At 39.2% G+C, this 23,752-nt stretch overlaps 2 pseudogenes; both read left to right on the forward strand.

Moving 5' to 3' along the window:
- Positions 1-6,691: 6,691 nt before the first annotated feature.
- Positions 6,692-7,598, forward strand: LOC101434226 (olfactory receptor 2D3-like; annotated as a pseudogene).
- A 14,889-nt stretch (positions 7,599-22,487) lies between these two features.
- Positions 22,488-23,436, forward strand: LOC101411222 (olfactory receptor 2D2-like; annotated as a pseudogene).
- Positions 23,437-23,752: the final 316 nt, after the last annotated feature.

The following is a 23,752-nucleotide window of genomic DNA, read 5'->3' on the forward strand; positions in this document are numbered from 1 at the left end:
AGCTTGAGTTTGGATTTACTAGCCCCCATAGTCTTGTAAATGAATTTCTTTGAATCAATCTCTCTCTCTCTCTCTCTTTTTCTCTCTGTTTCTGTCTGTCTGCCTCTCTCTCTCTCTCTCTTTCTCCTATTTCTCTGGAGGACCCTGACTAATACCAGTATCCCCTAAGTTTTTTTCTTTTAAAAATGAAATAGAATGGCTGATGTTTGAAACACAAGCTCATAAAGTTGTTGATTATCCTTTGTGACAAATTTGCCTTTCAGTCTATTCTAACTGCTGCTATAACCCACCTTTATGGCAGAAACACCACCAGTGGCCTAACTGTAGCTCCTCATTGCTGTTCACAAGGCATGCTACCCTTTCCTTAGGAGAAAATTCATTGGTGGCCCCTTATCCACCTTCAATTAAAGGTCTAGTTCTAGGCAATAAGTGAGAATGACCAACACTTCATTGGTATTTAGGAACACTACCAATTCCCATTCATGGATGCAGGTATCTGTGAGCCTGCAGACATAGCTGGCTGCCTTTATTTTCCCATATATTTCCACATATGGCTTTCCATTTCTCCTGGCAGAAGCCCTGTGACATAAATATATTCCATACTATTCTTTACTTCACTTGCCAGCCTTACAACTAGTCCCACCCATATGTCATCAAGCCATTTGTAGCTATTCTTGTCATATAAGGAACATATTAAGAGCAAAACCTTCCTTTCACAAAGTGGGAGGAGTATAGATATGCTTCATCAGTACTGAAAGTAGTCTTAACTTGGGAGTTCTTTTTTCACTTCATGACATTTTCTTCATGTACCCACAAGCAATGTGATTATGGTTGAGATGGCATAAGCCAGAGAAAATGGGATGACCCAGATCAACCTGAAACTTGCCATATTGATTTCTGCTGCTCCAGTCCCAGTCCCCACTGGCTGTTGTGAATATCCAATGCTGTCTATTTCATTATATATTACCCTTTCAGGATCAAATAATTCCACATGGAAGAATAAATTTGTGTAGTAATGAGTACTGTGCAATGAGTACTGTCTTCAAATTATGTGGATTAGGATAATCCTATATAAGGAAACAGACCTTTAGTAAAATTGGCATCCTACTTTCATTGGACATTGTATTATTTCTAAATGTTAGGAAATGCAGGAAAGTTGAACTTGGGAACTTAAAATGCAGTTCTATTAGCTCAAAGTCTAATAATGTGCTTTAAAATGTGTGAATAAACATGCTTTTACTAATGTCTAAAGTGTTAATGGCATTTTTGGATCAATAGATTGTTGTATCAAAATTTAATATGATATATCATACCTGGCATATGAGAAGGAAAAGAATCAAAACAGAAATACTTGAGTAATTACAGGATAAGAAAGTACATTGCAAAATTTTTGAGACCATTTAACTTCAACTTTTGTCTTTCTTGCTTGCTTAATCTTGTAAGTATTCAAACACCTCCCTGTTAACTTGTCTACTGCTTTAAATAATTTTGTACCCTTCAGCTTTCAATCCTACATGCTTTTTTTCTATCAAAGGTAACCAGGGCCCTGTAATGATTAGATAATACTGAACATTTGAACAGGAAAAATTCAAGATATATGGGTGTTTGGAGAAGAAATGATGCAGCCCAAGATCCTGGAGTTATCTGAATATTGGTTTCCCATGGAGGGTGAGTGGGAATCAAAGGCATTGAGGCTATTTAAACAATATTTACCTCCTGTTAGAAAGTGCCACTGTAAAAGAGCTTTGAAATGAGGATGATTCTACAATCTCCCCATGAGGCATGCTGAAATGAATTATCATGAACCACTAATGAACTTACAAAATTACAGAAGCAATGGTTTAAATTGATTAAGTCATGACGTTCATACCATAAACTTCTGGTCAATAGTCAGGAAACCAGTTTTAACACTTTTGTCCTACTAACATTCATATCTGCTAAAAGATATATTGAAAATTCAAAAAGTAGTCAATGTTTGTCCTATGGATATTGGGTTGTGCCAATTGTATCATGTGTATCATAGTAGAGAAATGGTCTGTAGTGGTCTAAAAGGTCTTTTTATAGCATCAATCATATACACACTGTTTTAGTTTCCTACCTGCTAAAATAAATTCCAAACAACAGGTTGGTTAAGGACAGGAATTTATTGATTCACAGTTTCAGAAGCTAGAAGGCTTGCTTCCTCCAGTAGTGGGCTGGTAATCTTGTGATTCCTTGACTTCTCTGTCACAAGGCAATGTACATGATGGCATCTTCTCCTTTCTCTTCCAAATCTGTTAACTTCCAGCTTCTGGCTGCTCCCTGTAGCTTCTATCGTTTTTCCAATTTTCCTTGCATCTGTATTGGATTAAGGCCCATCCTCATTCAATTTCATCATGCCTTAACTAATAACTTTTTCACAAGTCCTATTCACAAATGAATTCATACCCACAAGACAAGGTGTTGGGACCCAAACCTTTTTGTAGGGAACATGATTCAATTCCCAATATAACAAACATAGTTGTATGAAAATGATTTACATCAGACTTTCTAAAAACTGCGAATGGCATGCAATCCTCTTTTTAAAACTAGGGAAGTCCCTGGGTTCTAAGTTGAAAGAGACATTGGTGCAAATTTTCAGAAAATCATAACTAACAGGGGTATGGTATTCCTTTAACATTTGTGGTGTTTCACATGACTACTTATATTATACATAACCAATGCTATAAATCAGTGCAACTCAAAGTATGATGTGCCATCTATTACCTGTCTATGAACCACTTGGTACATGCTTGTGACTAGATAAGTACTGAAACTTCTGCAGCAATTTGGCAAAGTAAGTTTATCATGCTAAATCCAAAAAGAAATTGGGGACTGTTATTTTCTATGATTTTTTTTCTATTTCAAATTTAATTTTCTAGGTATTAATGTGTTTTAAAAACTATCAGTATATATTGAACAGGAAATTTTAAAAATTAAAACGCTCATCCTAAGCTGCAGATACATTAAGAAGCAGTGTTATAATAATAGCAGCTCCTTTTAGACATGCTACTGTTTCAAGACCATTCAAAAGCACACTTTATTATTTTCTCTTTGCTTGCCACTAATTAAAAGAGAAGTTCCTGCATATAATTCTATCAATAAATTAAAAAGTAGACATGGATCACTTTGAGTCATATAAAAACTATGTAATTAATCCCTAAAATGAAACTGGTTGTCCCATCAGGGTAAGAAAATATACATAGTGATAATTATTTTTAAATGAAAAACCACCCTCTGATTGAAGGTCAGATGATCAAGGTCTGTGCAGCAGGGACCAGAGCAAAGTATAGCATGTGAAAAATTAACAAGCTGCTGATGTCACCACATTCTGGGAACTACCCATGATTTCTTTTTACAGCAAACAGTTTCTCGGTTTTTAAAGGAAATAATATTTATGCCACAGGTGGTATGACTGTTACTTTTGTGTTAAATCAACCCAATCAATATTGATTTCCATAGCATAGTTTTTCATTTGTTCAATGAATATTTATTTAATTATTAACCTAATAATTATTGAGCACTCTTCTAGGTGCTGAATATATAGCTGTGCACAAAGTGCAAAATTCCTATCCTCACAAATCTCACATATTAGAAGACAGTGGAAAAAACTAAATAAACAAAGAAGCAATGCATATTATGTCTGATAATAATAAATGCTATGAGAAAGCAAAAAGGAAGGAAAGGTCAAAAGAAGCAGGAATAGCTTGCAATTTTAAACTGGTGGTCTGAAAAGTCATCATTGAGAAGGTGACATTTCTCTGCAATGACATCTTACATCTCAGAGAAATTAACATTTGTGCTGAGAGGAGGTGGTTGAGAAGAAAACACCAGAAAAGGAGAGACTTAGTAGGATTAGTTTCAGGTAGAGAGCAGAAAGGATTCAAATAGGTTGGGATGAGAATTAAGTATTTTGGGGTCAGAATACGAAACGGTCGATGAGTTTGCAAAATAACACCCAACAGGGAGAATCACGAGGAGTGAGTTCGCAGAGGCAGGCAAAGGCAGATCCAGCAGGACCTTGGAAGTTCTGAAACAGGTATTGATTTTATTTCATGTTCATTAGAAAGGGATTCTGTTATTATGCTTTTAAAAAGTCACAATGAGGGTTGCATGGAGGAATGGACTGTAAGAGGGCAAGCATGGAAATAAGAGCAATCAGTAAGCTCTAGTGCAGTGGTCCAGGTGAGAAAGGATCGTTTCAATAAGAGTTGTAGCAATGGAGAGAAACAGGTAATGTTGAGGCCTGTAGGAGAATAGGATGCACAAGGTGAAGAAGAGGTGACGAAATATCCCTGGTAAGTCTTTAGCTGGAGCATGCTGTGGATGATGGTTCCACTTACTGAACTGGGGAAGATACAAAAAAGCTTAGATATCTGTGTGTGTACCTGTCTGACACAGACATAACCCTTAATTGCTTTGGAATGTTTTCTCTTTGATGAATGATGTGGACAAATTTCATTTGTTTGTCAACTACCTAGTCAATTTCCTAGCATGATTTATTGAATACTATTCATTTTTCTGGCTTACTGGAACTGTTTACTTCATCATTTACCTAATGCTTGCATGCCTTTTGCCAATTCTAATTCTCTTCTGATCTAATGATTTGTTTTCTGATTTTGCACTTCTCAAACATTATCTTCATTGAACTAGTTTACATTTGCTAGTTTCATAATTCATCTTAAAATCGAGTAAAAGTGTTACCTCATTTGAATTCCTTATTACATTGTTTTTATATATGGTTTTTACTTTGAAAATAAATGTAGGCTTAATGTTTAAATGAACCAAACTGTGCATAGAGGAGTATAAAAAAGGATGTGTCTCCCCTCAGTCACTTTCCCTGTGTTCAGGAGAACCCCACTTCTGGGCGTAATCAAGTTCTTTTCTGTGGATCTACATATTATGTATACAAACTATTCTGTAATTGCACAATAGTAGTAGATTTCCTAAGAATTCTTACATATGGTTGTTTTTATTTTTTGGTTTTTAACTTTTTAATTTCAGATTTCTTTGGGAATGTTCTTTCAGACATTTAATAAGAGAAACTTTAAAAATAAATTAATTGTTCAAAATTAATTAATATATTTTGAACCTTGTAGTTACATGCTTGGGATTATATTGTTGTATTCTCTCTACTTTTAAATATGTTTGAACATTTCCATAGTAAAAGAGTTTCAAAAAAGAATGAATAACCTGATGTAGGCTAACCAATGTGTGTCTTTGTCCTTCATTCTTCATAATTAGAAGCCTCTCATTCTCCCCTAGTTGTTGGACTTTGATTTTGCAATTTTACAAACCACCCAGTTCCAATCTCAAATGATGAACAAAGAATAAATAAATGCATAGGTTAGAAATGATTAACGAGAATAATGACCCCCCTCATTTCAACACAGCAACCCTGTGTTCCAATGCTTTGTTCATAACAACTATTTTCCTAATCATGCAACCGCTTCCAATTAATGATCTAATTATAATATAATAATATTCACCTGCCTCGATTAGTGTCCTAAGTTCTTTAACTTTGTATTTATTTAGTCTTTAAATAAATTCCATAATGTATGCACTGTGTTTATGCCCATTTTACAGAAGAGGAAATGTAGGCACAGAAAAGCTAAGTAATCTTTAGGTTGCAGCTAGCAGAGCCAGGACTCAAACCGGGAAGGTTACCTCAGAGCCCCCACCGCTCACTGGTAAGCTCTGTTGCCTCCTCTTACAACCAAGAACAGTCCATGATCAATGGACTCTTACTGTGAGGGCAATGCATATAGAAATACATATATCCACAAATATGCACTTAAACCCAAATACACACCCATCCATGCACCACTTAAATGATTCAAATGATATATCATATGTAAGTCTGATGGTTTGTTTTGTACCTACTAACCTATCATGGTCATAATGCCATGTCATCATACTTGTAAAATTTTACTTAAAAGTCAAAATATGATGTCTTATTTATTGTTTTAATGTACATGCTTTTCTTTCATATTTATTATTCAGATTTACTAATTTTTTTGAGTAGGGCATTTAAATCCTTTTTCCATTTTAAATGGATTGTATGTATTTCTTTTTAATTTTTGAGGCCTTTATTATTAGAATTTAAAAAAATGTCAGAGAGCAGATGTGGCATAAGCATTTGGGCACCTGCTTCCCACATGGAAGATCTCAGGTTCAGTCCCCAATGCCTGGTAAAAACAAAAACAAACAACAAGTAAATGAAAAAAGCCAATGAATGGGAGTGCTTCTTTTGGATTATTCTGTAATATTAAATCAGTCAGCCTTCATAAATGTTGTAAGACAATGTGCAGCACAAAAGCCTAGTTTCACAGCACCAGGAAAGCTACATAATAGGAGGATCATTGTTAACAACACTGTCACCTTCTCAGGACTCTAAGCCATTAATAGTACAGTAGAGTAGACTAAGGATAATTTCTCCAAAGAAGGTGCTAAAATAGAGTCAAGGAGAGGGAACATCAGAAATGGCTTTCAATTGTCATTTGAACAAAAAGAAAACTCAATATATTGGATCTAAAGAAGCTGTTAAGACATAGAAACCAACAATCTAATTTGGGATACTATTTAATAAAATACTTAAGGAGCTCCAATATTTTTAAATGGCCAATATGTGCTTTATTTCTTGGTGCTCATCTATACACAGGAGTAAACATTCATGGGAGAAGAAAACCTAACTTATGTGACTTTATTTGTCTTCCTGGGCCTTCACAGGATTCACAGACACAAGAGCTGCCCTTTGTCATTTTTCTGGCCATCCACCTACTCACTGTGCTAGGAAATCTGCTTATCATTTTGCTCATTCATCTTGACTCCAGGTCACAAACACCCATGTACTTTGTCCTGAGAGACTTGTGCTTTGCTGAACTCTGTTTTAAGACGACAGCGCCCCAGGTGCTAGTCCACTTCCTGGTAAAAAGGAAGACTATTTCCTTTGTTGGATGCTCAATGCAGACAGTAGTTTTACTTATGGTTGGGTGTGCAGAGGGTGCCCTGATGATCGTGATGTGACTCTCTGTAAGCCCTTGTGCTACTCCACCATCATGACACATTGGGTGTGTGTCCAGCTGGCCCTCGGGTCCTGGGCCAGTGGAGCATTTGTGTCTCTAGTGGACACCACATTCACACTGTGTCTGCCCTATCGAGGAAGCAATATCATTAACCATTATTTTTATGAACCTCCTGCCCTCCTGAAGCTGGCTTCAGCAGACACCTACAGCACAGAAATGGCCATCTTTGCCATGGGCATGGTCATCCTCCTGGCTGCTGTCTCCCTCATCCTTATCTCCTACTGGAACATCATCTCCACTGTGATCTGGATGCAGTCAGGGGAGGGGAGGCTCAAGATCTTCTCCACCTGTGGGTCCCACCTCACTGTCGTTGTTCTCTTCTATGGCTCAGCAATACGTGCCTACATGAGGCTGAACTCCAAGGTAGTGAAGGAAAGAGATAAGATGATCTCTGTGTTCTACTCAGCAGTGAAACCCTTGCTGAACCCCATCTTTTATAGTCTGAGGAGAAACAAGGATGTTAAAGGGATTCTCAGTAGAGTAACTGCAAAATAGTCTTGATAGTGGTGGTAATCTTTGACTATGGTGACAATTTTAGGTCTGGGGAAGAAGTGATTTTCTAGGAAACTTTTTGTATTTTCATCCCATTCTTATGTTTTTGTCTCTTTTCCTGTCTTCCCATGTTTCTTTTCAGAGCAATTCAACAAATTGTCTATTCAAATCAAGGCAACTTCACTGACAGAAAAAAGTGGAAAGGATATGAAGGAAGGGAGGAAGGAAGGAAGGAATGGAGGGAAGGAGGGAGGGAAGGATGAAGGGAGGGAGGGAGGGAGGGAGGAAAGCAAAATGTAGGCCCTATCCTGGGAACCCATGCAAACTAATAAGTGAATTAAATTAAGTAGAAGTACAACTATATTTCAGTACATAAAATAAGCAACAAAACTGTTACATAAACAGGAATATGTTCTGACAAATAGAATTGTTTCCTTCTGTCTTGCATTCATTCAACAATACTTTTTGAATGCTTATTATGTATGCCAGGTACATTTCTAGGAACTGGAGATATAGGCATTAAAAAATAAAGTCTTTGTGGTTTTATATTTCTAACCTGGTGTTAAATTCTAAATTTAATAATTTCTAAATTTAAAAGAGAACACATTTAAGGAATAATAAATGACAGATCTTTCCAGAATATGTGTAACATTAGGTAAATATTGAAATATAAAGCTGAAATGTAAGACCAGATGTCTAGATTGAGAAATATCTTTTTAAATGCTGAAAAATTTGCCCAGCGAGTGATTGTAAAATGCTGAAGACTTGGAATTTATAGGAGGGGGATCAAAAATGAGAATAAAGTTTAGAAAATGAGCTCTGGGAGCCTGTTAAATGCTTTAACATGCATTTGAACTTATAATGTAAACCATAGTTTTTCAGAACATGAACTGCAATGGTTCCTTTATAAAAATCATATTTCTCTTTATTGCTTGGGGTGGGACAGTCAAGCTCAAGAATGTCCATCTGCAACAAGCCCCAGATGAGTCTTAGGTATATTGAAAAAGGTGTGCTGCCTAGGCAGTGGGACAGCTTTTTCATAAATGAGTTGTGTAATTTTTTGCAAAATATCTGAGATCTATTAGATTGCATACTCCAAACAGAAAGATCTGTTACTACTTCTTGATCTCTGTATCATTACTTGTGGTAAAGTGTCTAGCCATTACCAATGCTCCAAAAATACCACTTGGAATGAATGAATAAAGCTTGAGTTCAGAAGAGAGATATGCTTGGAGAAATAAATTTTGAAGTTCTCTACAATAAATGCATGTGAAAATTTGACACACCAAGACTGTGAGCCAAAGATTTAAACAAGAAAATCAAATGCATGTGTTGGAATTTTAAAGGAGCTATATTAAAATGCAGGTGTGTGGCCCTACTGCAACCCACAGAATGGAGAAGATGGAGGGGTAATGGCATAAAATAAAGTATATTTAATGCCTAATCATTTCACCCAACTTAGTCATAAATTCTCTTTTGAGTTGATACCCCCATTTAGTCCTTCCCTGGGCATAACTTCAACCAGTGAAGCCTATATCATGGCTTGCATGAAAAGAGCTGCCTTCAGCTTCTCCAAATGCCTCCTGATGCCTCTGCCCGTCACACCACATAATTTACTAGAAAAGCAGTATCTCCAATTTGCTTAGATGAAAAGAGCTGCCCTCTGCTTCTCCATCTGGCATTATGTATAGTTTAAAACTGCCATTTCCCGAGGCCCATAGGAACGTCCTACTCCTTACTGGTACCCCTATTTTCTCTTTCCTCCCCAGACCCTTGAGGGAATCTAGGTTAGGTAAATTCGGGTGCCTCTGCTGCCCTCATTCTCCTCTCTCCTTTTCCAGTCACTTTGATCCAATATTCCAGGCTTTTAAGATAAGATACCATTGTTTCTGATTCTTTTTTTCAATTCTGTAAAAAGAATTACTGGTTAACATATCATCAATATAATGAAATAGGATCACAGTTATAGTTTTCTTTTATGCAGCCAGATTTTTTGTTACCAGGCAAGGACAGATGGTTGGGTTACAGCTTTGAGAAACACTGCAAAATCGACTGTCAGCTTTTTTACAAGAAGGTGAATGCAGGCTGGTTTGACTTGCTTACAGAGATATTAAAGAAAGCTTTAGAAGTTTTAAAACAAAGTGATAGTGACAAAACTGGATATTAATTTTTTGTAGCAAACTAGTAATATTTGGGATTGTTGCATACAGCAGTGATGTTACAATAATTTATGATAATATACTGTTATGCGCCACCCCTGCAGCCTTCAATGGCCTCTCTTTTTGCAGCTATAGGCTGCTTTTTCAGCGGAGATGGGGAGAATCAGATGAATACAAGCCAAAGCATGCACTTTTTATTCCAAGATGAAGAGGCTGTTTCTGTGATATGTCGGTTTTTAAAATTAATTAAAACCATGCTCAACAACATAATACTTTATGTAATATTATATGAAAACATTGTTAAATATTTAGGAATTTTACACAATTTTAAAGTATTAATATGAATAGTTTATTCATACACCTTGATTAATGGAGGGTTTAATAACCTTTAGTTTTATAACAGTTTTCAAATATTTTCCATTCAACTTATATCAAATGAACTTAACTATTTTCTTATTTTACTTTACAATTTCACACCTCTATCATGACTATATTAATTAACAGTTATTGTATTTTAGCAGTACAGAAAAAACTATATTGTTAATTAGTTTATGAAACCCAAGATTCCCAACGGAATCAAGATTATTTTCTCCCTACCACTACTTTAATATGCAAATTGAAGTGGCCTTGAGAAGGTTTCCTCTTATGAAGTTATTTTTTGTTATTATCACCAATTTAGTTTTTGTTTAATGATGATTTACTGGAATTAGTCATTCATATATTTCAATTTAAACATTCCTTCAATAAACTTCTTATAACTATCCATAACCACATAGCTTAAGACAGATTTCACCTTCACAAAACATATTCCCATACTTAATGCTACTTTCTGGAATACTTTCTACAAGTTTTGTCCTGCATACTTTTATTGTGCCCTTACAAAAACCAGTCACTTTATTTTAGTGCAAAACCCATTCCCTTAAACAAACATTAAATTTTAATCAGTACTTCCACAAACCTTTTACTTTTTTCTATATCTACTTAAGTCTCAAATTTCTCATCTCTTATTGTGAAGAAAAATAAACTACTCATTTCAATTTAGGAGCAAACAGACTAACACAAAAAGAGTTAAGAGACACCAAAAGAAACATAAAACTTATTAATTTGATTTACAGTTTTTACTACTTTGCTGTGGTTGTTCCTAAGCTTTTCATCATTTCACATCTCTGATTTTACTTCTAAAATTTCTTTTGAAATGAGTGCTGTCTGTAATATGCAAGCTTGTTCTTGGAAACATTTTTATTAGCAATCAGCAACGAGTTATGACTATTTGAGCAGTATAAATGCAGTTAAGCACCAGTTTAGCAGTTCAGAGACAGACATTTAATATATGTATTTTGGACTATTACTTTTTAGGAGTACGCTTAGACTTAAAGTTCAGGAGTAAGCTAAAGACCTATTTGTAAGAGGTGAGTAATTGTGGGTTTGGTATTTTGCAGGGCATCAAGAGGGGCAGCCTATTGGGGTTTGAATGGGATGTGGGGAGGATTTTTGAGTTAAAACCCTGTTTGGTTTGTGATGGACAGCAATAATAGGAATTTCAATATTACAGATTTCTGGATGGACAGAGTTTGATGGAAAAAAAGGAAATCAGGGAGGGTTTGCAGATAGGTTTATTAGAGAAGAATGAAGATGCCATTTGTGTTTTGAGGAGAAGGAATGAATATTTGTGCTTTGAGCCTGCTTAAAATGTTTCTTTTAAGGATTGGAGTTGAATGGCAGGGGAGCACTAAAATGAGTGGGGGAACAGGTGGCATTCAAGGGAGCACAGAAAAGAGGGGATGTGAGGGGTTGTGAAACTATTCCAGTGACCCCCACCATTGAGATTGAGGAGGGAGTTAAAGATTTGGGGAATTTGGGCAGGGCAGAGTAAGTGGCCCCATATCAATAAGGAATGAAATTGGCTCACCTGCCACCATCAGAATTACCTGCGGTTCAGCTTTGGAGTGGAAGTGAGGTCTGTGTGGTTCCTGGGCACCTTCAGTCATCCGTTGCCAGTCCCAGAAGGACTGGAAGGTTGAAGCCTGGGATTGGGTTCGACTGAGTAACTGAGGCTCTCTTGCCTTGAGAGCCTTGGAGACCACTGGACTTCCCGTGGGTTCCCTGCTTGCAGCCCTGGAGGAGGTTGTAGGTTTGGGCCCCGCTAGGCCCAGTGCCCAGGCCTTTTACATTTGAAGCATGGGTGGGTTTTTCCCCAGCTGCCTGGAGTGGGGTGGCTGCTGGGAATTTTGGAGGGCAGTGGATTTACAGCTAGGTTTTTTCTAGGGGACTGCCGTGGTTCTGACAGGTCTATTGGCAGCAGTTTGTTGGTTTAGGGTATTTGCATGGGTTTGGGCTGCAAGCTAACACATTCTTTTTCTTCTGGTGATAGACAGATGGAAAGAATGATATAGAGGTTTAGTTAAGAAGGTGATAAGAGACAGTTAGGTATTGAAATTCTTTGATGAAATGAGAAGGGTCATAGGAATAGGATCCAAGAAGGTCTTTAATCTGGGAGAGACCAGGGATGGAGAGGGGAATATGGACACAGGAGTTTGGTGAATCTGACTTGGAAGTGTAGTCAGGATCCGCGGGAGTTTCTGGATGAGGGAGAAAAGCAGGAAGGGCAGAGGGGCCGGGAGCAGGCGGAGTGGGTGTGTGTGGAGGGGGCTAGAGTTGTTCATGGATCAAAGGATGTTTCTGAGGAGGTATCAGGAGGGGAGCAAGGGTTTTTTGGGAGAGGGGAGTGAAGAGGGAAAATTTGGTAAGTGGGATAGAACCGACAGGAGAGGAATTGATTCTAGAAGAAACATTCTGAATAAGAATCTTGAAGGTATGTGGTCCCATTGACAAGATACTGGACTACATGTGTAGAAAAGTTCAGGTGCCTGCAAAGGCTGCATATTCCTGAAGTTCGTGGGCTTCACCTTGCAGGTTTTGAATGCTGTTTAGGACTATTTCAGAGTGATTTACAGAGTGACAGCATTCCTCCTTAAAGAACAGACATGTCCCTCTCTGTGCTGCTGTTAGCATGTTAAGAGCCCTGTAATTTTGCAGCACCACAGCAGCAAGAAAGTCTGTTTGCTGTCTTAGAACTTCTAAGGCATGGCTAGTTTCTCCTGTGCTGTTAGTTAGCTTTAGGGAGTGATTATAATAGATAATGGGGTTTGGTATAAATTGCCAATCCCAGTTTTCCATGGTGGTAGTTATGCCTAAGACAGCTAAGAGGGGGATGAGAAGAGGCACTGCCTTTTTAGTTACTGTATAGGGAGAAAATACAGGAAATGAAAACAGGCAAGATTTCTTAAGGGGTGTCTGTCTTGCCTTCCCTCTAGCAATAGGCATTTGGGCTAGAGTTAGAGGGAACAACTGGCTTTGACATAGACCTATTTAGCTTTGTCTCTTGAAGAGATATTTCAGGCCATCCAATGACTGGCACTTGTACATCCTGTCAGGTGCTTCTGGTGGGTTGGAACTTCCTTGGGCAGCTGGCTTCACCTGAGATAGGTGCACCCAGCTGACAAGTCCTTTAATTTTAATAGCTGCGGGAGTGACTAGATCCACAGAGTTTGGTCCCTTCCATTTTGGCTCTAACTGTGAGTGAGACTTGTTCTCCTGCCAGGTTTTGATCAGAACCTGGTTTCCAGGTCCTGGGTAAGGAAAGGTTACTTACAGACCATCTTGAAGGGGCTAAGCTGAAGTAGGTCCTAGCCACTTTTTTTGCTGTTTCCCTTCTGGTGGGTAAACGTTTAGCCCTGGCAAGATGACATGTGGGTCTGCCGGTCCTCCCCAGGGTATGAGTGAGACAGGTTCTGGAATAAGGTCTAGAAGGGAGACCTCAGTTAAACATGTTCATTAACTACTTAGAAAATGAAATCTACCAGGACTGTTAACATTTTCAATATTTCTCTGCATATAAACTAGAATAGAAAAGCTATCACTATAATCATCAGGCATATATCAGAATAGGAAAGATATAGAAACAATACAGTGCATATGTTTCTCTTTGAACTGTAATTATTAGATTTAAGCTCTAGATTTGCAATACCATATATATTATCTCTCCATGGAGCAGGTCATAATGCCAATTGTGTTTAAGTTTTACTCACAGTACTCTGTTAGTCATCGCTCCACTGGATATGCCCTTCACATAGCCAGCATGCTGCAGCACTGCGGTCACCCCTTGGGCTGAAGTGTGGCCCGGCGGGGGAGCAGCCGCAGCAGGCCAAGCCGCTGCCTCCATAATAGGGTGGCTGGTCGGACTCACCGCCACCCCTGAAGGAAGCTCGGCATGGGCGCAGAGTGCCCTTGGGTCTCCCCTTCTCGGCAGCCATGCTTCCGCGGCCGCCCCTCCTCCCGGGTGGCACCACACGATGCCTGTGGGGCAGTACCCTTCTTCTTCCTTCTCCCTGCGCAGGCGCAGGGCGGAAAATTCCAGTCTGCCCTTTTCCCCTCCCCGGACAGCAGCAACAGCCAGGCGTGGGCAGAAAAATCCAGTCTGCCCTTTTCCCCTCCCCTGACAGCAGCAACAGCCAGGCGTGGGCGGGAAACTCAAGTCTGCCCTCCACCCCAGCAACAGCAGCCACCAATCACTAAACCCTGCCCCTTCCCCCAGCAACAGTGACAGCCAATCCCTAACCACCACCCCTCCCCCGTCCAGTACCGCCCACTGACCTTTCGCCGGCAACCAATCAGAACAGGGCGTGGCTTCGACCAATCAGCCTTCCCCAGCCCCTCTAAAACTGTTGCCTCTCCCTCAATAAAGTGGACTTGCGTGTTTACCTTGTCTCCGCGGTAGTTCTTCTGCCATGCGCCCTCCAGTCCTGAGAGCCCCCGACAAGGGCCTGGCCTCCCTTGTCCCCAGTTCGTCGCCTGCTTCTCCGGGCGACCCCTTCGTCGCCGGCTTCTCCGGGCGACCCCGTCAGCCGAACCCCGCAACCCCTTGTGAGACCGATCCCTCGTCTGCTGCCGGACCGACCCCTCGTCCCAAGTGGGACCAACCCCTCGTCCCAAGCAGGACCGACCCCTCGTCCAGAGCTGGACCGACCCCTCGTCCGCAGCCAGACCCCACCTCTACCCACCGAGCAAGCCGCCGCACAGCACTGTTAAAACTAGAGAGAAGCTAGGAAAGTTGGCTCCAGTATTTCACCAGCCTGGTGCATAATGCCCTTCAACACTATGAAACTGTGCCGGTCTGGAGGCAATATCCACATTACATCTGGCCATATCAAGCTGTCACTAGCTGCTGCAAGAGTCCAAAACTGCAACGTACCCTCCACCCAGGTCAGGAGTATAACCAGAGCTGTAGAAGATGCTTTTATTGTTTTAGGGATCAGTGATCAACCTAGACAATAACTCAAATGGAGAGGGAAACTGCAGTGTATTTGGGCCTGGCTTGAATGTACAAGAGAATTTGATGATTCTGAAGTTTATCTCTTAATTTTCATAAACTTTCTAAATACTTCCAATGTAATGTATAACAAAACAAATGAGCTTAACTTTTTAGTACTTTGGTTTTTTCTTATCCAGTATTGACATTTAAAGACTCATATTTAGGTTACCTTTCACTGTTATCCAATTTGTAACAGGTGAACCCCAAATCTGATTTCCTAGGCACAGGTAGACTAACAATGTTAAACACAGATTTAAAAGTTAAACAAAAGTTAAGCACAGATTAAAACAGAAGAGAGAATTTTATACCCTTAGCATTTTCTAGGAACTTTTAAAATCTTAATTGATGGCATGCAAGGAGGTCCCTTATTTTAAAGGAGAGCCTTAATAAATGGCCTGGATCTTGATCCCTATTTACTCCCCTCAGTAGTTTTAAACCAAGTTTAAAACTGAGTAGGCTGTTTCCAGAAAGGAGTTAATGGAAGCCTGAGGTGCATTTCTTCATCTCTTTAAGGAGACATGAGCACATGGTTTCTGGCCCTCAGATCTCTCTCTCCTCTCCTCTCTCAACACGGATTCAACTGGAATTCAGGTTCCCATACAGAGGACTGTCTATGCTGTGACTACATAGACAAGCAATAGGCAACATTTCCTGATCCCTGAGAAGATACCCCATGGGGAGTCTGCTAGTAGACTAGAGACCATGCCTATTACTCTAGGAAGAATGAAGAAGTATTTTTATTCATACCTTCCAAATTGAAGCACCCAAGTCACTTAAGTCACAGGAGACATTAGGCTGCTCTGGTTCCCAGCACCCCTGGCATTCCAGGGTCCAAGACTGACTAAGGCTTTCACCACTCCAAACCAAAGCCCCTAAAATAGATGCTGACTGCTTGAACGTCGTGTAAGTTTTGGAAGATGTGTGGAGCTGCTGCTCTGGTCTCAGCATTCTGAGAATTCAGAGGCCTGTCAATGGGCATCCCTGTGGCTGAACTAGGTCTTGGGAGATGCTGAACCCAGAATTCGGACAAAAACCTCCAAGCCAAATTTGTGGAAGACATTGGAATTACTTACCTTCCAACTGAAGACCCCAGAAAACAGATTCTTACACCTTGGGAGGTGCCTAAACCCAAAGTTCAGACCAAAGCACCCAAGCCAGGTTTTTGGGAGACCCTGGGAGCAGTTAACCCCCCAACTGAAATCCCCAGAGTGCAGGATTCTTCCTAGGAACTGGGACTTGAAACCTCCTCTTCTTTGTACCTATTCTTACAGAGGTCTTAAGGAGCAGTCTTATTTTATGGCTCTACCTGGGACTTTCACAGCTAAACCAGACATCAAAAGCCTATTAAGAAGGGGAGGAAAAGGGGAAAAATAGGTGTAATATGGAGGCATTTTTGGGACATTGGAATTGTCCTGAATGATGTTGCAATGACAAATGCAGGCCATTATATACCTTGTCATAACTTACAAAATTGCCAGAGAGAGTTGAAACTATAATATAAACTATAATCCACACTTAGTGGCAATGCTCCAATATGTCTTCATCAACGGTAACAAATATATACCAATAATGTTAATGTGGGAAAATGTGGGAGGGATAGGGTCTGGAGAATATGGGAATCCCCTACATTTTTATGTATCATTTATGTAATCTAAGTATCTTTTAAAAAATAATGTTTTTAAGTATTAAAAGAGGAAAAAAAAGCCCATTAAGAGATTAGAGGTTAATTGTTCCAAATAACAGGCTTGGGGGTGGACCCTGAGGCAATAACTTCAGTACACTGTGGGTGGAAACAAAACTTCACTAGCAACTGCATTTTCAGTTTCTAAGACATTCCAAAGCATTTTATAAACTTGAAATGAGAAATTCAGTAGTAGGGAGATCAAATGTGGAGTTGAGGGGAATTACGAATGCAACCCCTGGTCCACGACCTCCCTGGGAAAGGGAACAAGGGCCGCTGGATACATATAAATTTTTTAATAATCATACAATATGTTACACAGCCTATTTGGTTCATAGTAATGCAATTATACAGTATTTAAACCATTAATTATTCCTCCCACTTGCTAATGTTTGGGGGAGGGGTCCCAGGTATTTGCTGTTTTGATTGATTACCCCACCTGTCAATTTCCTAGGGTGGGGGTCCCAATGATTAAGCCCCTTGAGAGTATCTGGGCCTTTTCCTTGATCCTGGAAGAAATCTCTTTATAAATGGGGGTTCTTGTGAGGTTCCACCTGCTGCTTTCTGGTACATGGGGCATCTTTCTCTCAGAGGATTTCACGTGGTTTCCATGACCGTGGGTTTCATGGCATGCCTTTCTGCCAGGTCCCAGATTTATCTTTGCATCCCTTAAACTAGCCTGCTCCAGTGACAGCAAAATAATTGTCTTGTTCTTGATCTTTAAAATTTCTTTATTATATTTGTTGTGGGTCTTGGGTTTTTGGTTTCAGGTTATAACATAAAGGAATCGTTAGTTTACAAAGGTTAAAAAATAATACATAGGTATTTGTCATGAACAAATATTTTTCTTGCAGCACTGAGATTATTGTGTAGTTTTATCCTTCAGTAAAAAAATTGCTGAATTTCCATTAAGGTTTCTACTGTTGAAGTATAGTTATGTCCTAGAAATAAACAATATTTGCTCCTGACCTATTTTTTAAAATCCAGTTTTAGATGTAATTACCTTTTATTTTATTTAGGATATTTACACACACATTCATAAATGAAGAGTCTATATTTTCATTTTCTTGTATATGCTACTATATTGTTTTGTACTGCTTAAGTTTACACAAATCTTATAAAATAAGCTAGGAAGCTTTAGGCCTTTTTTTATTTTTTAGGGAAAAATGAACTTTCTCAAAATCATAGTATGTTGTAGACTTGGGGTGTGACCTAGTCTTTTTCCCATAAGAAACTAAACACTTAATCAGAACAATACTATGCTTCCTGAGGAAAAAAATATGTAAGAGGAACTGGTGATGGGCCTGAAAACTTATGTCCTCTTTATAACCACTCAGGAGTCTCTGAGAGGAAACACAGCTCAGGATGCACCTAATGATTCAGAAATCTTCCTGAGAACTTGAGTTACTCCAGAGACCACACCTATTATCTTCCCTAACCCTAACCCTAACCTTAACCCCTAACCCCTGCAGAGATCACTCCTAGTATCCCACTGTTCACTTCATTTCTATGGAGCTCTTGTGGCACAGTCCTCCCTGAGGCCAGTGATAAGCCCTCTGAGTGGAGCAGGAGGGCTTGGGGACGGGGCTTCTCCTTCCTCCTCCCCCTTTGTCTTGACATCAGAGACTTTACTGAGCTCCCTGCTCTTAGGACTAGACGCCCACAGTCCCCACTCTGCCCACTCTGCTGCCGTTGTACTGGCAACACTTTGCCCAAAAGGGGGGTGTTTTCACTGGCTTTGAGATGCTAATTTGATATTTTTTTCTACCAGATGAGAATACTTTGGTAAGATTGTTAGATATAATGGAAGAAAAGTCATGTGTTGAACAAAGAAGGAATAACCTGGCATATACTAGGAGTGAATTGATTTCAATAGACTCATAGATTTGCTTTTTAAATTTCAACTAATTTTGTTCAAACAACCTGATTAGTAGGGTTAAATCTTTTGGATTGGATCTAACTATGAAACCACAATTACATTGTCAAATTCCCTGTGAAGAAGAATCCTGGTTTTTACCTGATGAGACATAAGGAGAACATTCATGGAGTTAGTCTTGGTCTTTTTGGTGGGGATTCTTATCCCTGTGTTGAGAATGGATTTGGGAGCTAGTAAGGATGTATGAAGGATAAGGAACAAGTGCTTTTGTGTATGAAGAACCTTGGAATCAGAAGAGAAATTTAGTATTTTCCCTTGGTTCCTGTGGGTTTCCCTCCATCTCTTCTGTCATATTCGACAATGCATGGCTCTGTGGCCTCATCTTTCAGTGGCATATGTCATTTTAGGGGAATGAGCTCACACATTGAGAAAAAGTAATTAAAATGAAAGAAAGGGTGACAGTAAATATGATTTTCTTGCAGAAACTTCCTGACCCTAAGGGCAGATCACTGTCACCTCAAGGGGCATCTTTTCCTCCATATTTGCTTGGGGAGAAGAACTTTTTTTTTTAACCAAAGTAGGAGAGGTCATGGGTTCAGCCTTCTAATGCAGTAATTTCAGGGTCAGTGGGAGCTTCTGTCATCTGACAAGTCACAAACTACACTCATCTCTGACTCCCATTCTCCTCCCTATCTCCTGCTACTTTGATTAAGGTAACACCAGCTCAAGTAACATGTGTTGAACACTTACTATATGCCAGGATTTATCCTATTTCCTCTGAATAGACATTTCTGCCCTTGAATATCTGTGACAGAGAAAGACAAATCATTTCTATATAATCTGTTTGAGCTAGGATGGGGGTAATTACATGGTACTGTAGACACACGTGTGTATCTATTATAGACTGTGTGAATACATTTGTGCATATCTATGTCTGAGTGTGTTGAGAATGGGAGTGAGGATTAGGGAAAATGGGTAGATCAGTAAGGAAAGTGTTCCTGGAGATCATTTTTTTCTAAAGGGAATCTTGAAAGACTTGGTTATTAGTTGAATAGGGAGCAGATAGAAACCATAGGAATGTCCCATAATGGTCTTTCATTAAGTTACTCTCTTTTTGTAGATATCACTTCGGGCTTTTTAACAAGTGCTTAGTTTTATGCTCTATATCTCCTTTCGTCAAAACTGTGAAACATCATTTGTGTATCATTTAATTTTTGCCAAGACCTAGATATACAATTCATGTACCGCACTCACATTTCTACTCTGGGAAGAAGACAAATTGTGGCAGAGAGAGCAGCAAGTCTAACGTCAAACTGAACCAGGGTTTGGAAATACTGAGATCTAAACAGGTAGCATTTCCCTTACATGCTCTGCCTTCATAATTCAGAAAGTACTACCTTAAAATAGCTTTTGTTCCCAAAATTTACTTTTATACCAGCTGTTTTGATAATAGACTATATTTGCCTTTAGAAACACTTATATATTAGTTTAAGTATCAGTTATACCATACATGTTTAGTTGACCCACTACATTCATTCATCAAACCTATAATTGCTCTGAATCTGTGATGTCCCAGGAAACACACTAGGCACTGGGGATAAAGCATAACTATTGTTTAGTCCCTTACTTTAGGAGTTTTTGGCTTTGGTCCAGTACCCCGCATATGCTTGGTTCATAGTATTTGCTCAATAAATATGGTCGATTGAATATTCCAAGTGTGAGAAAAGCCCAAGGAAAGAGATGCATGCCCCTGAGTAAGGGGTGCATGCTGAAAAATATGATGAGAATAAAAATGCAGTGTGTCCTTGTTACATGGCAGGAAAAATGGATAGAACTCTTATAGCACAGGAGTTCTTATGTTAGAATTCAGGTTTCCTTCAAGTTGAATACAAAATGCTTCTTCTTTATTTTTGTTTTTCTCTAAGTGGAATTTATCATTTTATTTGAGTGTGAATATAAGCAACAATCCAACATCAGTATGAATTTTCACCAATAGAAATCAGAGATATTCTATGACGCATTGAAGTTGTTGAAGACATCTCAAAATATCTTTTAAAATATCATTTAAACTCTCCAATATTTTGAAATTACTGTAGTTATTAGACCCACCGCTACATTTTTTAATTTAATAAGTTAATATGGAAGCACATGTATTATTATATAACAAAGGTGTTTTAGAGACTATTTTGATAACTGTATTTGATGTAAACAGTTTCCTTAGTAATCCAATACATTTTATTTATATATTTACTTATGTATTTATTTTTAAAGAATTTTAAAAAAATTTTTATGTCCCTCCCCTTCCCTCTGTCCCCACATTGTCTGCTCTCTGTGTCCATTCCCTATGTGTTCTTCTGTGTCCGCTCACATTGTCAGCAGCACCAGGAATCTGTGACTCTTTTTGTTGTGTCATCTTGCTGTGTCAGCTATCCATGCATGCAGTGCCACTCCTGGGCAGGCTGTGCTTCTTTCATGCAGGGCAGCTCTCCTTGCGGGGCGCACTACTTGTGTGTTGGGCTCCCCTACGCAGGGGACACCCCTGAGTGGCATAGCACTCCTTGCTCACATCAGCACTGTATGTAGGACAGTTCACCACACAGGTCAGGAAGCCCTGGATTTGAACCCTGGACCTCCAATATGGTAGGCAGATGCTCTATCAGTTGAGCCAAATCTGCTTCCCTTATTTATGTATTTACAACATTACTCTGAGTTACCTCTGCCAGGAAGATAAAGTGTTGCTAGACCAATCTTTGCATAATGCTTTAATCTTTAATCCTTAAGGTAAAAATTTGTCCACCCCCTTCTTGGAATAGCTCTAGAAAATTTTATTATTAATCTCCAATTCTGAAAGATCTTTTTAGGGATGTTGGCAGGATTTTTCACCACCTCAGCCAAATATGTGATCAAATTATTTTTTTTCACTTCGTTTAATTAGTAATCATTTATCAAATGAAACTTTATGCTATATTTTACAAAGGGAACAAAGATGAAAAAGACTTAGGTACAATTTCAACAAGGGTTTTTAAACCTGGGAGGAGTAAACAGATAATGAAAGGCAGTGAAGGATGATGATAAGTTGGAGGTAGGGGAGCAGTGATGAGTTTGGGCTGAAGAGGAATCTAGCTAAACTGGTAAAATGGAAATGTTGTGATGTTCTGTCTTCTATTTTGGAAGCCTTTTCATAGTCAAAATCAGTATTAGAGAGCTCTATCTGGAGCTGGAGATAGGATTACCAAAGAGATTATGGCACACAATCCAGAATTACTCTTTGGTTCTCCACGTTATTTTCAAGACAAGTTCTTTTTTTCAGGAAACAAGTCAACTCTACAAGTTACTTTCACTCTTATTGATTTCTTATAGTTTTATGACATCTTTTCAGAGAACAGACAACTGGAACGGTTGCATGTCCAAAGAATTAAAAAAAATCCACACCCTCATGGGATAAGGGACACTTGGCAAGAAGGGAATAAGATTGAAAATTGAATCGAAATCAAATGGCATGACTTTACAGATGAATTCAGCCTATTTGTGTATTAATATTATTCATGTAATAAATGCTTTCTAATTAGGAGTGTGATATTCAGAATAAGAATGATGATTCTTCTGATCTACTCTATGAAACCAACAATGAAATGAACCATCTTATAAAGTATTAAGTTTTGCAACTCTGGAAGTGTTACAACTGCTAAGGACCTTATAAAGAAGATTATTGAAATGGTTGATAGTTTCTAATTCTTTGAAACCTGAATTATAATTTCTCAGGTTTAATGCCATTGTTTAACATATAGGGGGAAAAAAAGAAATTATGAGACAGAAAAACCAGACCCAGGTGACAGAATTCCTCCTTCTTGGACTCTCTGATGACTCACTTACCCAGCAGTTTCTCTTTGTCTTGTTCTTGGGTGTCTACCTGGTCACTGTGCTTGGAAATCTGCTTCCCATGTCCCTTTTTCAGGTTGACTTTTAACTCCACACACCCATGTATTTTTTTTCTCTGCAACTTGTCTCTGGCTGACCTCTGTTTCTCTACCAACATCATTCCTCAGGCCCTAGTCGACTTGCTATCCAGGAAGAAGTTCATTTCATTGATACAGTGTGCAGCACAGCTACTACTCTTCCTCATTTTGGGGTGTACACAGTGTGTCCTTCTAGAAGCGATATCCTATGATCTGTCTGTGGCCATCTGTAACCCTTTGTCTTATCCTAGCATCATGACCTGGAAGGTGTGTGTTCAGCTGGCCACAGGATCATGGACCAGTAGTATTCTGGTATCTGTGGTTGACACCACCTTCACACTATAGCTTCCCTACCAAGGCAGCAATAGTACTGCTCATTTATTTTGTGAGACCCCTGCACTCTTAACCCTGGCATCCACAGACACCTGTATTTCAGAGTTAACCATTTTCCTCATGGGTGTTTTGATTCTCCTTACACCTGTTTTCTTAATTCGGGTATCCTATGGCTGCATCACAGTGACTGTGGTCAGGATGATGTCAGCTATAAGGAGCCTCAAGGCACCCTCTACCTGTGGCTCCCACCTCATGGTGGTCTTTCTTTTTTATTGGTCAGCAATTGTCATCTAGATGACACCCAAGTCTTCCAAACTGCAGGGAAAACCAGTGTCTGTGTTCTATGTAGTGGCGACTCCCATACTTAATCCCCTCATCTATAGCCTGAGGAACAAGGAGGAGAAAGGAGCTCTGAGGAAAGTAGCCACAGGGCCTTTCCAGCACAGTCTTGGAACCTCTCATTGACAGTGATTACAGAGAATTTACTTGCTTCCTACTTATAAGGCTTACTGAATAGTCCCTTTCTTTGTGAATCTGGAATATGATAAAATTCTCAACCTTGGGTTTGTCTATGGACCTATCCTCCATCCTTTCATCCAGTACTTCCTTTGTAGAAGGGGAACAATAATTTGCAGAGTAAGAAGAAGGTCTGCCTCCATATGGTTGGTTGGTCCTTTTGCACCTAAGGAAATACTCTAAGAAGTATTCACTTTTCATAAACCTGGAATTATAAAATCTTTTTAATCATGCTGTGTATTACTATCCATCCAAGATTCTGCTC

Source organism: Dasypus novemcinctus, chromosome 10 (assembly GCF_030445035.2).
Source record: "Dasypus novemcinctus isolate mDasNov1 chromosome 10, mDasNov1.1.hap2, whole genome shotgun sequence".
Lineage (NCBI taxonomy): Eukaryota > Metazoa > Chordata > Mammalia > Cingulata > Dasypodidae > Dasypus > Dasypus novemcinctus.